Source organism: Canis lupus, chromosome 31 (genome assembly GCF_003254725.2).
Source record: "Canis lupus dingo isolate Sandy chromosome 31, ASM325472v2, whole genome shotgun sequence".
NCBI lineage: Eukaryota > Metazoa > Chordata > Mammalia > Carnivora > Canidae > Canis > Canis lupus.
This window is the reverse complement of record NC_064273.1, coordinates 5,325,193-5,338,892: the sequence shown is the minus strand read 5'-3', so window position 1 is coordinate 5,338,892 and position 13,700 is coordinate 5,325,193. Positions and strand designations below refer to the sequence as shown.

The 13,700-nt window shown below is 34.0% G+C and overlaps 1 long non-coding RNA gene across 8 annotated transcripts in view; it reads left to right on the top strand.

Annotated features, from left to right (window-relative positions):
* The window catches only part of LOC112661853 (uncharacterized), a 179,521-nt gene that overhangs the window by 76,483 nt on the left and 89,338 nt on the right, over positions 1–13,700 (top strand). For 2 of the 8 annotated variants that reach the window (XR_004811168.2, XR_004811167.2), the window contains one exon: positions 10,992–11,168. The exons of the other annotated variants lie outside the window; for them this stretch is intronic. This is a non-coding gene — a long non-coding RNA (uncharacterized LOC112661853). Of the gene's footprint in view, positions 1–10,991; positions 11,169–13,700 lie in introns of those variants that run through there. 8 annotated transcript variants of the gene reach the window in all.

Genomic DNA, 13,700 nt, shown 5'->3' with positions numbered 1-13,700 from the left:
CATAAAGGCATGTTTCTCTCTGACAGCATGTCTATTCAGATAAGACATAAGTATAAATGTACCAAGCATGCACTGTGATTTTAGACTTCCTCCTTCATGTGCAGGAACGCAACCAAATTAAGTCGTCTGAAAGAATAAACTTAGAAATAGGATGCAGTGTTTGTTTGCATAGATGTGTACACACTTATGTATGCTATATCCCTCATGTTATTTTTTTCTCTCTTTTCCTGAGATTGGAGTCCATGGATGATCAAAGGGCACCAATTACAATGGCTCACTTACTGAACATGTTAAAGGGCTTTAGGACCTCTGTTTTGTTGTTGTTGTTGTTGTTGTTGTTGTTGTTGTTCTAAATGTTGGAGATTGGTTAGTTTCTCTTGCTAATGATTTGACAACACTGCACAAAAGGCATTGAGGAGCTATCAGAGATTTTCAGGCATTTCATATGAGAAATTTCCTGCCCTTCTTATTAATCACAAGAATATCTTTTTATTGTCCTCTTTCCAATCATATTCACACACTACTTAAGATTTCAAAGGGTAATTTCATTATCACTTAATATTTTATTACCACCCTGTACTATGTGTTTAAATGAAAATTTCTTAAAATTCCAGTTAATGGCAAGAGAAAATAGAGAACAGAATAAATATATAATAAGGTGTGCTATTTGGCTACTATGATTATTTTTTTATAGTATCTTGAACAGTTAACTTCTGGCTTAACTGTAAAGCCCAAGTCTCAATTAAGTTTATATTTCAGTGGTCACCAATTACTATAGAATAATTTGATTGAAATATAATATGATGTGAGTTGAGTTTACTGTTTTTCTAGTAAAGGAAAGGGCATTTTAACATCTAGAAATGCCTTATAAGTAGAATGAGGGAAAACCAAGACATCCATGATTTAGCTTCACAACAAAATTTCTATCTCCCAAACAAACTCAGAAGTTAATAATAACATTGGAATTTATGAATATTGATAATTATCTTAGCAAAGGTGTATAGTTTTCTTAAAAACTCAACATACTTGAGTCCCCATTAAGGAGATGGATTGCCTACCTTTAAACTCACGTTCTATACTTGCTAACTTAGCAAGTTTGAAAGAGTTTCTCAATTTCTTCCAGATACAGTTCCTTTCTCTCTAAAATAAATGTAATGCCTACTGCTTTAATGCCTACTGCATAGCTATTTTTATGGTTAAATGACATAATGATTGGAAAGTACTTAACATGGCACAGACATGCAGACATGGGACAGTTGTTAGTTGTCACTGCCATTGCTACTGCTGTTGATGTTGCTATCATCTTTAGAAAGCTTCAACTATTAGGTGGCTTAGTTGGTTAAGCATCTGACTCAGTTTCAGTTCAGGTAATGATCTTGTGGATCATGGGATTGAGCTCCACATTGAACCCAAGCTCAGCAGAGACTCTGCTTAAAGATTCTCTCCCTCTGCCCCTCCCTCCACTCATGCTCTCTTTCTCTTTAAAATAAATAAATCTTAAAAAAAAAAAAAAAGCTCGAGCAATTAGAAAGTTTCCCTTCCATGAAGACAAAAATCTCATATTTGTAAATTTTATTTTCTCTTTCCACAAATTTTTTGCTTGATGAAGACAGTCAAGATAAAGCTCGATAGGTTTTAAGTGATACTTTCCACTAGATGTGGGATATATTTTAAGATTTTAAGAATATTTGGAATTTTTAAAATCTATGGGTTAAGAGTTAAGGTAGTTATCTAATTTATTGTTCCAAATAGGACTTATTTATTTATAAAACATTTTATTTATTTATTTTAGAGAGATGGAGAGAAAGGGAGAGAGCAGGGAGGAGGACTAGAGGAAGAAGGAGAGAATCTCAAGCAGATTCTATACTGAATGCAGAGCCTGATGCAGGGCTTGATCCCACAACCCAGAGATAATGACCTGAGCCAAAATCAAGACTTACTTGCTTAACTGACTGAGCCACCCAAGTGTCCCCCTCCCCCAACTATGACTGTTTTAAAATTAAGAATGGTTCTTATTAATTACGTGGGAACCACAAATTGAATATACGATTGAACCTCACTTATGCTATTATATACTTTTAAAATAAGAAATACTAATAGGGAATTTTGTAATGTTCACCCTGAAAGTTATCTGTCATGCTATTACCTATAATAGGCTAGAAAATAAAAGAAGCACGTGTCCCTGTGTTTAAATCTGTCTCATTACAAAGGCAATATGATTTGGGAAATAATTTTAACAACAGCTCTCTGAAATTTTCCATAGCTTTGTGAGAGACAAGAGTAAATCTTAGGATACTAGGAAGCTTAGAGAATGTTCATTGCAATCTCTCATATTATAGATAGGGAAGTTGTGACTGATATATAAACTCACCTAAAGTTATATTATTGTTGAGTCCAGTCTTCTAATCACAGGCCATTTTAGTTTCATTTGTATGTCACAAAGGCTTATAGGAGCAAAAATATAGACCAAGTAAGTGAAGAAGGAAATCCATATTTCCACTGAGTCATTTGTTATTGAGGGTAAACACAAAAAAAGTCACATGTGGTGAGGGTTAAACCAAAACTATACTCCTATTTTTCAGTTTTGGGGGGAGCATACCATAAAGATGTTTATTGATATGATAACATTTGTATTTTATGCATCTGGTTATATTTTGGTTTATTAAAAGACAAGACAGCGATCACTCAAATGAAATAGATTTACTTTGCAATACATTTCTTTAAATTATCAAGTAAATGCTGTAAACACCATTTCTAGTTTCTCTGAAGTCTTCCAAAGCTGTACTACAAAAAATAAAATAAATAAATAAAGTTGTATTACAGTAGGTCATCAATTTTGGAGAGGTGATATTGGTAAGATTTCATGATAGGCAAAGCATGTGAATATTGCATGCATTTAAATATGGAATAATAACTAATCATCTATAGAGGAATTTGCAGGAGCCAAGACTATTTGTCTTTTTTTCTTGCTAGGAATATGCATACGTCTTGATTTTTATACTCCTAAATGATTTGATAAACACCTGTACCCTTTTTGAAAAATGGAAACAGAACCATTTTACACTCTGACAAGTGCCACAAAGTCTTTTTGTTTCCTCATTCCCTGTTTCTAATTATGTTGTAAGTTTCCTCTGAATACATAAGATTTATGGTAATTTTAAAAAGTAGAGTGCAACAAGGTGTACTAAAATATTTTATTAAGAGTAACTGAATATGTTGGTATTTAAAACTTAGTTAAAAAAGAACAAGCAAATGAGAAACTGAACAAAGAGTAGGAATATTAGATATCCAACATGGATTTGTTCCCTCTTCTCCTATAGCCAAATTAGAGATGTGTAATGATGTTTTGTTAAGTGATTCAATGGGAGTCACTTGTTCTCACCACTCATTGAGCTGCACAATTGTCCTGCTTTCTTTAGGAGTCATCTCTCCAAAGGTAGCTGGGTAAGCACAATAAAACAATGAAACAATGTGTAGGCTAAAAAACCAGAAATTTATTTAATAAGGTTCAGGAAAACAAATCCCTTTAAATAAGCACTGATGTAATTTGGAATATTGCAAATGCCTACAATTTTCAAGAGATTAAGTCAAATATTCTTAACCCAAGTCACATTAATTCTTCTAGCTTTTAACATTGCTTAACATTATAATATTATAAAGGAGTGATGTGAAAAAACACTTAAAATTCTATATAATCATGTAAGCCTTTTTCCCTTTTAAGCAATTGTTCTGGGAGCTGTTAGTATGCTAAATTTCTCAAGCTCTTTTTGAAACTGTTCTTTGGCTTTTCTTTCTTTCTTTTTTCTTTCTTTCTTTCTTTCTTTCTTTCTTTCTTTCTTTCTTTCTTTCTTTCTTTCTTTCTTTCTTGTCTGTCTTTTTTTTTAACCACAACCTACCAGAATGTTCTTTTTGATACAACTAGCTCTGTATATTTAAAAGATAACTTTCATATTCTCAAATAGCTAAAAATTCTTAACAATGTCTACAACTCTCTTCCAAATCAAAAACAGTGTCTCTGGGCAGCCTGGGTGGCTTAGCGGTTTAGCGTCACCTTTGGCCCAGGGCATGATCCTGGAGACCTGGGATCGAGTCCCATATTGGGCTCCCTGCATGGAGCCTGCTTCTCCCTCTGCCTGTGTCTCTGCCTCTCTTTCTCTGTGTCTCTCATGAATAAATAAATAAAATCTTAAAAAACAAAAATCAGTGTCTCTGAAGTGAGATTAATTTACTTGTGTGGGTCAGAAGTCCTCTCTACTGTTGTCAGCGATTTTATAGTGACATTACAATTGTAATAAAAGTGATTCCAGACATAAAAGGTAAATTATTATGTCATGGTGATCTTTTAATTTGTAAGAAAGTTCCATGCAAATTACTTTTAAAATAATCTCATTAAATATATATATGTAAATTGCATATAATCATAAATGATAGGAACACTTGAGAATAGCAGAACAATAAACCTGCAAATTATCTCAAAATTCTATCATATTATAACATTGAACCAGCGTATACAAATTCTTCTATTAAGAAAGAGAGGAAGAAATAAAGATCTATAAGTTATCACAGTTTTACTAATAATGTTGAAAAATGGAAATGATCTAAATGTCCAGAAATAGGAGATGGATAATTATGTTCTCATTTAAATGCTTATGAAACATATACATGCTGTAAGAAATTGTTATAATAATTGCAAAAATCAGGACATGAACTGAATGTACAGAACGAGTGCACCAATTATTTATGCTAGAATAAATAGATGCAATAACAGCTATTTCTGTGGCGGCAAGGAGAGGAGATTTGGTGAGTTTAATTTTTTTATTTATATATTTGGCATGATATATTACTAACAATGAGCGTGTATTCCTTGCATAGCTGGGGGGTGAGAACAGTAGCTGTGATTTACTTAATTTTTAAAAGGAAATAAACAAGAGGGTTAGAGTGTGGGTACTGCTTCCATGAGTTCAAACCTTATTCTGGTAAACAGTTTGTGTATAGTGCTGTGGATTGTTTGAGAAACATAACTCAGTAGACAAATGCTTACTGTCAAAGCTCCTGGAAAAAATTGCAGGGCTTAAAATAAACTTTAACCCCTTTAGTGCATCTCTGTTCAGCTTCTCCAGTTCTTCCATCTGCCAGCCCAAGCCCATCTCATTGCTTTGGTTGCTTTACAAATACAACCCAATCTTTGCTGCCTCTCTCCTAGATAAAACTCACTTCATTTAGTACTACATTAAATTAATTTGCAGAAAAGTCAATATTTTTCTATGGAGTAAATATTTTCTACTTAGTGGCAATGAATGATAGGCTTAAACATCTGGGATGTGTTTGCTTACTTAATGAAAAGCTTATTATTTCTGGCCCAAATACTCTTTTATTGAATCTATTGAATCTTTTATTTCTGTGTGTCCCTGAGATCTAATTTTCTTTGTGCTATTAAAACTCATTTCTAAGAACTGAGAACAGAGTCGAACCATCCTGACCACATAGGTCTTTTCACATAGATTGCTCCTCAATACATATACATTGTCTTATTCCAGAGTTTTCACTCATGTGTTCAAGAAATTCTTCTTCACAGCAGCAGCAAAGCAACTAATCTCTTCCTTCCCATCTCTCTATTAAAAGCTATTTACCTACTTATTTTTTAAAGTTATGTCTACTGAGGTATGATTTACCTACACTAAAATTCACCATTTGGGGACTTTTTTCTGGTCAACAAATATCACAGGGACCAAATTTGCTTTTTGCCTACAAGAAAATCAGGACAGGTGGGGAGGACAGAATGGTATTTCGACTATTCATCAGGAAGTGCAGGACTCTATGAGAAAGGGGAAGCAAATAAAATTAGTGCTGATGATTAACCCAAAATAACTGAATGGAGAGAGCCATAGTCCGGGGCAGGGGAAACTGGAGGAGTCTGTCAGGATTTATGTGTTGAGGGAATGGAACAGAAAAATATAGGAAGGATACACAGATGAAGTTTTCAAGGCAGAGAACCAGAGAGAAGGGGAGATTGCTCCAGAAAAGAGTTCTGAAGATCTCAAGAGACGTCTTTAACTGTTCGGATAAATAATATCACCACAAGCAGGTAGGAACAGAACCCAATCCCAGGGAAATAACCACCCAAAAGAAACAGATGGAACAATCACGTGGCTCACACAGGACCAGGAATAGTTCCTGTGCTCACTATTCTCACGATTCACAGGGCACTGAATACTTAGAGGTACTGCCTATGCGGTAGAGCAAAGTAAACCTTAGAATAAGAACCTTAGAATAAAGCTCTTTCACTTCAGTCTAATAAAATATAAAAGAAAGCTTCAAAAATATCAAACCTAATTGCATTCCAAAATAAAGCTCAAGGAGATTTATAGGAATCCAAAAATTCTCATTTATTTTTATGTGTATATGTGTGTGTGTGTGTGTGTGTGTGTACATATATATATAATGTATTTATACGACTACAGCAGTACTTGTTCCCCAACAAGACAAAAATTACAATGTCTGATAGTCAATAAAAAAATATTGGGTCAGACAAGAAGCAAGAGATTACACTCATAATGAAAAAAACCTCAGTGAAAAAAGACCCAGAAGGGCACAAAAAATAGAATAAATAGACAAACATTAACATAGTTAATGGGATTATATTTCAAATAAGAAGGTGAGAAAAGTTTGAGCTGATTAAATATAGACCAGAGCACATTATATACATTTATATTCTATATCAAATATATGTATATATCATAATATGTATAATATAGTACATACACATAAATCAGATTCAACTTAACAAAGATCGAAAATATATCTTATATGTAATATACAGTATCCTGTTTAGTGACTAAAAAACAAAATAAGGGCAGCCCGGGTGGCGCAGCGGTTTAGTGCTGCCTTCAGCCCAGGGCCTGATCCTGAAGACCCGGGATCAAGTCCTACGTCGGACTCCCTGCATGAAGCCTGCTTCTCCCTCTGCCTGTATCTCTGCCTCTCTCCCTCTCCCTCTCTCTCTCTCTCTCTCTCCTCTCTGTCTTTCATGAATAAATAAAAATAAATTCTTAAAGACACAGAAGTACAAACTGTTTTAAGTAAAATTCTGAAAAAAATACTGCAAAAATAGAATAGCAGTGTTTATGTATAACTTCAAACACCTGAATATAAGCAAATTTACTTATATTATGAAAATAGAAGAAAGAAATAATGGCAGAAAATTACCCAAATTTTATAAAAACTATAATTCCTCAGTGTCAAGTAGCTCAATGAACTCCAGGTATAAGAAACATAAGAAAAATAAAAATAAAAAGGCAACAGAGGCATGTCATAATCAAATTGCTTAAACCCAAAGATTAATACAAAATCATAAAATTAGTCCACAGGGAAAAATATAAATTGTATAAAGAAGAACAAAGATAAAGAATGATGGCAATGTTTTATCACCAAAAGCAATGCAAAAAGACTATGAGACAACATCATTGAAGAACTGAAAGAAAAAAGAATGATGTTAGAATTCTATTTATAGTGCAAACACCCTGAAAAAAATATAGATGGAATAAATGCTTTACAGACATATAAAAGTTGAAAGAATTGATCACTAGCTGACCTGCCATACCAAAATTGTGAAAGATAATCCTTTAAGGCAGAAAAAGGCCAATACACTCAGAAATCCGAATCTACACAAAGAATAATTAGCACCAGAAATGCCATGGGGCTACTGTAAAAAATATCTTGTAAAAGGATAATTAACCATGTAAATAAAAAATGTTAGTAAAGTGCTTTTGATTATTTAACATACATAGAAATAAAATATACAGTAATAGTTATACAAAGGTCAGAAAGTAAAAAATGGAAAACAATTTTGTAAGGATTTTAAACTATATGTGTAGTCACATGAACTTTTTTAAGGATGGTCTGTGGTACGTTAATAATGTATGCTTTGAAATCTAAAGCAAAGACTAAAAAATAAAACAAACAATAAAGAAGATGAAATGGAACAATGAGAAAAATAATCCAATTAATATTAAAAACGTAGGAAAAGTGGAAAAAGGAACAAAGAATACATGATTTTAATTTTAATTCAACTACAGCAATAATTATATATAGATGATCCAGCCACCCCAATTTAAAAGCTGAGATTCAGAATAAAAAAAAAAAGATAACTGTGTATTGTCAATAAGAAATGGTTTCTAAGTATGAAGAACAAATACATTAAAAGTAAAAGGGTGTAAAATAGTATAAAGCACTAACACTAATCAAAAGAAGCTAAGATGGCTATATTAACATCAGGCAAAGTAGATTTCAGATAAAGTAGTATATTACTAATAATTAAGGGTTTCAGTTCATAATCTTAAAGGGGTAAATACATCAGGTGCACATAGCAATTCTAAAAAATATGTTACTTATTAACAGATTTTCAAAATAGACTCAAGAAGAAATAGACATATCCACAATTATAGCTAGGAAGTTGTCTATTCCTTTGAATAATAGATAGAAAAAGTAAAGAGAAAATCTATCTGGGTTTAGAGGACTTATCAATTGACTTAAACCTAAATGAAATTTATAGAATACTTAATTTAAAAACAAAAGAATATATTTTCTTTTCAACTACACCGAAGAACATTTATAAAGATAGACAATATTCTGGGATGTAAAAGGACAAAATAAATTTAATATTACTCATTTCACAAAGTATGCTCTCATTGGGTTACAATGAAATTAAATAGGAATTCCATAATATAATTACATCTGGAAAATTTCCAAATATTTGGAAACCAAATAGCACACTTCTAAATGACAAAGATGAAATTAAAATGAAAATTACAAAGTATTTGTACTAAATGGGAACCATAATTCATCATATCAAACTATGTGGAAAGTTATTAAAGCAGTACTTTAAGAGAACTATATTATAAAAGAAGAAAAGCCTCAGATCAATGATTTCAGGGATTGATAGACATGATGTGATTTATTATTAGAAACATATATTTGGTCTTCCTCCCAAGTCCTGGCACAGAGCTCCTAAAACTCTCAGAATTCCTTAAGTGATAAAAGCCATAAAGATGTCTCGATATTCTTAACAATTGCCTTTCAATCTTAGTTTATGTTAATGAGGTGACTTTTGGAACCTATCTTAGCAGGAGCACTAGTGTCCAGGGCACCAACCATGTAATTGAAGATTTGGAATTTTCTCAATGCCCTCTAGGGAAGGAAGAGGGGCTGGAGGTTGAAACAATTACCAATGGCCAATGATTTAATCAATCATGCCTACAGAATGAGGCCTCTGTAAAAACACAAAAGGACTTGGTTGAGAGAGCTTCTGGGTTGGTGAACATGTGGAAATTTGGGGAGAGTATCATGCTGAGAGAAGGCCTGAAAGCTTCAAGCCCCTTCCCTATATATTGCCCTATGCATATCTTCCATCTGGCTATTATTCCTGAGTTATTTTATTTTATAATAAACCAACAAGCTATTAAATAAACTGTTTCTTTGAACACCATGAGACACTCTAGCAAATTAATTGGAACCATGAAGGGGGTCATTGGATCTTCCAGTTTATAGTCAGTGGTCAGAAGCACAGGTAACAACCTGAACTTGCTATGAGGTCTCAAGTATTGGAGGGAATAGAGGAGAAAACAGTCTTGTGGGGCTAACCCCTAGCCTGTGGGATCTGATGCTCTCAGAAGATAGTGCTGGAATTTAGTTGAATTATAGGGCACCCAGCTTGTGTTGGAGAATAGCTTGATGTGGGGAAAGAATCCACACAATTAGAATTGATCCCAGAGTATATTTTTTGTCCTTTCTATATTTTATAAATGTCACTCCATTGTCTCTAATTTCATGAGATATCTGCTAGAATTCTCATCATTATTTCTTTGCAAGGAATATCTTATTTTCTTACCTGCCTTCATAATTTTCTATTTATTTTTGCTTTTCATTTGAGCATGATGTATTTGGATGTGTGCTGTTTGTTTTGGTACTTCTCCAAAATATAATTCTCTGATGCCTTTCATTAATTTAGGACATTCTCAGACATAATCTCTTCAAGTATTACTTTTTGTACTGTTCTTTCTCAGTTTTCACCTTGTAGGATTCCATTCCAAAAACATCATTTGATGTTTTTCATCTTTTTTTTTTTTTCACTTGGGTGATTTCTATTGAATTACCTTAAGGTTCACTACTTTTCTCCTCACTTGTATTGATACTACTAATGAACACTTTAAAGGAATTCTTCATTTCTTTACTGTTTATTTTGTTTCTAGCAACTCTTCGACTCAGTTACCATCTCTCTGCTGAAATGGCTAATCTGATCATGCATGTTACCATAATTTCCACTGGAATTTTAGCCGATGAATCAGTTATGGTAATGATTATATGATGAAAGTGATGACAATGGTATTTAAATTCTCTCTTAATTCTAATATCTGGGTTATTTCAATCTGTTTCTATTTATTCCTTTATATATTGACAGTGGATTGTATTTTATTGCTTTTCTTTGTGTTTCATTGCCTTGATTTTTTTTTTTTCATCAAATGTCCCAAAGCATGCATAGAATGGCAGAGACTAAGGTAAAGAATATTTCTATCTAGACATGGACATATGTCTTTTGCTAAGCTTATTGAAGGAGGTTATGTCAATCTACTCAGGATTTAAGCAGAGTTTGAATTTTTCTGTTGCTCTACTTATTAATGCCCAAGAGCTTCAAATTCCTTTAGCTTTGTTTGACCTAGGATGAATGCTGTTTTGACTGTGAGTTTTAATCAATGTTTCCATTCTACCCTCAACTTTAGCCTTTCTTGAGCACCTGTGCCAATAAGGGTCCCTTTCTCCATGTACTTGCCCCTATCCCAGTGGTACATTTTTGTTGATGCTTATTTCATGCTTACTAGCTTGATGGTCAAGCAGGGTGGTCATCTGATGTCATAGTTTGTCCCAGTTAGGCAAGACATGTTTGGGTGCATTTCAAGGTGGGATTTTCTAAATAATCCTGTTCCTTCTCCTTACAGGCATCAAAATCTGCCTTGTGGGACACCTGGGTGACTCAGCAGTTTAGCACTTGACTTCAGCCCAGGGCCTGATCCTGGAGTCCCAGGATTGAGTCTCACTTCGGGTACCCTGAATGGAGCCTGCTTCTCCCTCTGCCTGTGTCTCTGCCTCTCTGTGTGTGTGTCTTTCATGAATAAATAAACTCTAATGTTGTTTGACATTATTCTTTAAAAAAAAAAATCTGCCTTGTAAATTTTGGGGACTTGTGCAAGGGAATTCCATCTCCTCTGCCAGCTATGCAAGATTACTAATGGTATTTGTATAGAGTAACCCTTGAAAATGTGGGTTTGTACTGTGCAAGTCTATTTACATGTGGATTTTTTATAGTATGGTACCATAAATGTATTTTTTCTTCTTTATGATTTTCTTTAAAAAATATTCTATTTATTTTAGAGAGTTGGGGAAGGGCAGAGGGAGAGAGAGAGAAGCAGACTCCCCACTGAGTGGGGAGCCAAATGTGGGACTCAACTTCATGACCCTGAGATCATGACTTGAGCTGAAGTCAAGAGTCAGATGCTTAACTGACTGAGCCACCCAGGTACCCCTTCTTCACTATTTTCTTAATCAGTAAGGCTTCTTGTCAATAGTAGGCTATAAGCAGTTAAGTTTTGAGGGAGTCAAAAGTTATGTATTTATTTTTGACAGTGCAGGGGATCCATACCCTAAACCCCTGTGTTGTTCAAGAGTCAACTGTATATAGTAAATAGAAAAAGACCATCCGGAGATGTCTTCTAGGGACCAAATTGTCTGCCCAACTATTTTGGATATGCTGAAGCCCTAACCCCCAATGTGCCAGTATCTGGAGATGGGATATTAAGGATGCAATCTGGTAATACTGTGACCTTGTAAGAACAGGAAGAGAGAGAGAGGTTTCTCTCTTTTACACCAGTTGAGGGCACAGCAAAAAGATGGTCTTCTACTAGCCAAAAAGGGAGTCTCAACAGAACTTGACCAGGCTGGTCCCAGACTTCAAGGCTCTGAAACTGTGAGAAAATAGATTTTTGTTGTTTAAGTGACCTAGTCTATGTATTTTTTATGGCAGCCCTAGCTGATAAGATGATGTCCATGTCTTAGTCCCTAGAACTGTGACTATGTTAACTTAAATGTTAAGAAGGACTATACAAATGCAATGGAGAGATTATCTAGGTGGATCTAACTTGCTTTCATGAGTCTTTAAAGTGAAGAGCTTTTCCTGGCTATGGTCAGAGATATGAAAACTGATGGAGGGTCAGAGAGATTTGACATGTTTTCTCTGAAGATGGAGGAAAGGGAAAAGAGCCAAGGGATATGGTTGGCTTCTAAAAGCTGTAAAGACAAGGAAATAAATTATCCTATATCCTCCAAAATATACACAGCCCTTGTTCAGTGAGATATATATAGGAATTCTGACCTACACATATGTAATCAGATTGATTTGTATTGCTTAAAATGCAAAGTTTGTGTTAATTTCTTACAGAAGCAAAAAGAAACAGACCCAATATAGAATTCTTAAGCCATAATTGTTTCCTGTCCCTACTACTGTCCCAAATGTAGATGGTTATTTTATTTGTTTTGGTTTTGGTTGGTTTTGTTTGTTTTTAGAGAGAGAGGGTAGAAGAGGGAGAGAATCTTAAGCTGGCTCCATACTTTGTGTGGAGCCCTATATGGGGCTGAATCTCACAATCCTGAGATCATTACCATAAGACCATGAACTGAGCTGAAATCAAGAGTTGGTTGCTTCTCAGATTGGGCCACGCAGGCACCACTTAAATGCAGACCTTTTTTATTTGTTTTCTTTTTATTCTTCTCCCAGTGATAAGTCTTCAATTGTGCTCCCAGGGTGAAAAAAGTGGACCGCCCCCATCTTTAAGGTTTCTGCTTTTTACAAGAGAAAGGTCTGTGTCCTTTTTTAAGCCTTTCCTGTATCTCAATAATTGGTCCCCTCCCTCAAGCCAGAACCACAAAGTAGACTCCAATTTTCCTCCCTTCCTCAGCGTTTTTCATGAGTCCCTGATAGAGGAGAAAAACGTGCATGCCAACACAAACTCTACCTTGGCTTAAGCTCTTCATGCTTTCATGCTTACATATACTTGATATTTAACTGTATGTTAAATTTTTAACTGAATTATTCGTATTCTATGTGGCAACCAGAGGCTCTGCCTCCCATACTTTTCTACAGATGGCTCAACATTTATGTTCTGTTTTTCCTATGAAGAGCTAGCCTTCCTTGAGTTAATACTACTTAATTAAAAAATGTTATGATTTTATATCTTATCTGGCTTTTCCTTATAATAAGGGTGGGGGCAATGCTCTTGTTAGCTTTCTATATCTCAAGTAGAAGCAAATTCCAATTCCACTTTTAATGCAGGTCTTTTGCCTCTTTTGTTCATGAACATGAAATGATATAACTAAATATATGCCCTAAAACTTAGCATGTCTAATAAAATATTTATATTACATATTCCAGCATGAACACATTATGCTTTTAAAACCTATTTAGTAATAAAAATTAACCACCTATGTTACTTTTTATCTGGATTCTTTCATTTTCTATGTCTATCTTGAAATATGATCAATATTAAAACTAATGTTCTAATAAGAATATATTACTAAAATAAGGCAAATCAAATGCTATTATATAAACTATGTTATATAAAAATTTACTTATAAATATGTATAAAACATTAAAA